Source organism: Euprymna scolopes, chromosome 33 (genome assembly GCF_053919585.1).
Source record: "Euprymna scolopes isolate OS-2025 chromosome 33, ASM5391958v1, whole genome shotgun sequence".
Classification (NCBI taxonomy): Eukaryota; Metazoa; Mollusca; class Cephalopoda; order Sepiida; family Sepiolidae; genus Euprymna; species Euprymna scolopes.
Genome location: NC_136514.1, coordinates 4,154,021 through 4,158,178, shown reverse-complemented (window position 1 = coordinate 4,158,178; position 4,158 = coordinate 4,154,021).

The following is a 4,158-nucleotide window of genomic DNA, read 5'->3' as shown; positions in this document are numbered from 1 at the left end:
TATATCAGTTCTTAGTAAAACCTAGGAATTTTAATCAAAATTTTTGTTTTACATAGGAGTCACCACTTATAAAGGCCCAGAGGCTATTTGAGGATAAGGGTTAAAGAGTGTACAGTAGTCTCATAGTAATCGTTAGTAGTGTAAATTTGGTAAAATCGATTACTTAAGGGGAATGGCTCATCAAGAACTTGTTTACATTGGACTTGAAGACGACTATATTGTAGTCAGCTGGAAAGCAGGAAAAGCGGAAGAGAGTTCCACAGGTGTGCAGTTCTAAGAAAGAAGCTTTGTTCATGGAATCTACGTTTAGGTTTAGGTACAGATAAAGAGTGGGGAAAATTATTGATAGCGTTTTTAGATAGACGTTTCTCGAGAATGTTTAGCGAGAGGGTCCATAGATAAAATGTAAAAAGTTTAATCCAAATATATCAATTCTTAATAAAACCTAAGAATTTCAATCCGAATAAAGGGCAAATAAATTAAATAAGGAAATAGTTGCAAAGACATGCTGAAAGTGAACTCTCGCTTCCCTTATTTTGCCCTTTAGTCCTCACATTCCAGGGGTGCTATTTCTGACAAAAGGAGAAGAATTGCTGTTTTCTAGGTTGGAATCTATCCATCTAACAAGTTTTTGATTTTGAAGCGTTTTTTTTTTTACGTTTTTTTTTTTACACGTTTTTTTTTTATTTTCATATTTCTTTTTCTTTTTAAAGATTTAAAAGCTATGCAATGCATGATTTAATTTTTAACATTTAATTTAAACAATTAAAATGCATGCACACGTCTGCTTCAGAAATATACAGTAAAATATTAATAGATGCAATGAACACGGACTGTGTTGTCATTTTCACGACACACAAACATTAGTTTATTTTATAATAGCCTTGTTTTTACATTAGCATCATTATCATGAGCTGTTATTTCAAATCAGGGACTAAAAAAAAAAAAAAAGAAAGTAAATTATACAAAAATATGCGAGTTTGACATTGTTACAATGAATTCTTAAATTCAGCCAAGTATTTTAGTTTCAATAATGTAATATTATGGAAATTGATCAGGTATTTAGGTTTTAGAATAGATAGGCACATAGTAGGTTATGCAAATATATATATATATATATATATGTATATATATATATATATATATATATATATGTGTGTGTGTGTGTGTGTGTGCAGGGGATAGCTCAGGACAGATTTAAACCAATATGGTCCCTCCTGACCTCCTTCTCATTTCATCATAAAATTTGATTTTCTTAATTTTAAAAAATAAACTACTTGATTAATTGATATGATTTTTGGAATATGACATCTTCATTCTGTGACGAATATGTACATCTTAAAGTATATTTCTGTATTCTTTTTTTTAATAAGTTTAATTCTAAATACCCCCCCCAAACCAAACTAGTAGCCGATCACAGACCAAGCCGATTAGCATCCCAAGTTGAACAACATTATAAAATCATAAATTGCTAACACTTTTAAAAATATTGTTAAAGATTTGCTAAAATCGTTAAATTTATTAAAACAATTATACTTTTTGAATAATTGAACCAATGATTGTATTATAGGAATCATACATTGTTTTTATTCTTCCTATGATTATAAAATAATTGAATTGAAATAACTTGCATTAAAGTCTTTGTTGCAATGGCATAAATGGTTTCACTACATTCTATCAAGTCTGATGAATAATTCAAACGAGTGAATCCAATTTTATATTTCTGGTTGAAAATTATGCTTGACTTAATTAAATTAAAGTTTAAGCAAAGTTTATTTTGATTATGAAATATTTGCTTTTTCATTAAAATCATTAACAATTGGATTGGAATCATTACTAACTTTTTTTCACAAACATTTTTTTGAATTCAAATGTTTTATATTTCTACTGCTGTGCTTTAAAGAACGCTGACAAACACTTATGTACAAAAAACATAAGAAATCAAGTGTTCAAAAAATTGTTCTACAAAAAAAAAAAAAAAAAATTAATAACTTTTGATATCAAGGGAGATAACTTCTCCTACGTTTATTTTTATTGCTATGTTGTGACGAATGCGTAGAGCCAGAGAGAGAAAGTGGAGAAAACGCAGAAGTTGATGGAAGTTGCTCTCTAAAATTTGCTAGCCCATAGCCTTTGATCTCGACTTGGGTTAGTTGATATAATATTCAGACGTCCGCGCTTGCAATGACCATTCCAGGATTTTGTCTACGTAGTCAATGTATCCATGCTCCTATGGGATGTAGCTTCTATAAATTTTATTGTTTATTTAATGATTGGTATATCTCAGTCTGCAGGTGTCTCTATGTCAAATCATTTGATATTTTCTCACCAGGTGTGTGCCTGTGTCAATTAGCCAGATTTTATTTTTTCTGGCCAGGTATTATGTCTGGTACAACGTACCTGATATTCAAAACAAACTGCATTATGATCGGTTGAAACGGATTAAAATTTACTCATTTAAATATCCTGACAAAGTGAAGTCAGATTGTATGATAATAGTTCAAGCAGTTTAATAACATTTCCTGGTGCTTGGTTACAGTTTTAAATCAACGCATTTCAGATGAAAACATTACATACTTACATGTCATGGGGAAGTTAGTATAGATTCTAAAAACTACACAAAATGATCTAGTAGAAAAATAATTAGTAAAAATAGAATTTATTGAGTTTTATTGTTTAATGTGGAAGAGTTGTGAGACCAATTCAGTATAACAAACAAAGGAGACAACCATTGAATTAAATTGTCTCCCGTTTTTTAACCCAACATAATTGTAGATGACTTCTTGTTAAAAATACATCTAGCACTTCTACTGGACCATTTTTCGTAATTTTTGGTATTTATACTCATTTCGACATGTAATGTTAATATTGTTTTCACCTGTTAGTTTTAAAGATCACCAATGTAAACAAGCACCCAGTTTTTTTATACAATTTCTAAACTTTATAGCCTAAATATACAAATTTAATTCCCTGATTAATCTTATGTTAAAATATATTCCCGCTCAAGAATTATTTTTATGTTTTTTTTTTATTAAAGGTAAATGCTGAAATTTTATTTGGCATTTTTTTTTTACTTTAACTGCAGCTCACCATTCACCATTAATTTGACGAATTTTATAAGTTTCAGGTATGCTGAAAACGAATATCACATTTAAATTTGGGTCAGACAAGTAGCTTTTTGGATATAAAAGCCTTTATTATCCAATGTAATCTCTTATGTTTTAAGTGGTGGCCATGTTTTCTCCCAACTGAACATGCATGCATGTTAAAAACCCCTACCCATGTTAAGAATAATGAATGGCGATGGCCACTGAAAGTCATTAAGTAATTTAAGTTGGAAGAAAAATGTCCTGATATCCAGAAAACTACATGCCTACACCAAATTTCAATGTGATATTCATTTTCAGCATACCCAAAAACCTATTTACATTGTCAATTTAAAGAGGAGTGTTGAGTTGCAGTTTAAGTAAAAATTAACTTTTTATTTTTACTCTGAAATATTTTTACTTTAATATTTTTACTAACTTGTTTGTCACTAATATATTTGTATATGAATTCAAATAACTGATATGAAATAAATTTACTAACTTGAAAATGACGATTGTAATGGTATTTAGTATGATTAAAGATAATTAAAGGGGTTATTTTTAAGAAAAAATGTTTTAAACTTATAAATATACAAGTTTAACTATCCAGTGGATCTAATATACATGTTTTTGATCCAAAATGAATTTTTTTATACTTTGACTAAAAAAGTCAAAACCATATTTAACAAAAAATTAACTTTTATTGTGAAATATTTTGTTTTTAATATGAGTGAATGAATTTTGTCTTCATTTAAATAAATGGGATCTTTTTTTTTTTAAATTTCGTTTTTGTTTAATAATTTAATTACTAATCAAATCAATTTTTAATTAAAACACGGAAAATACTGCAATGCTTTCAGACAATAAATAAATGATTATGTGATTGTGTATGGATTTTATCATTAACAATTTATATACCTTTTTAAATGACTAAAAAAAGAAGGTGTTCATATAACTAAATCTTTTTGATTTGTGCTTTTTTTAAAAATGTAGAAATAAAATATTGTTACATATTGATTAAGATTTGCTTGATTTTTGTTTTGTTGTTGTAAAACATAATGCTGTATCTGCT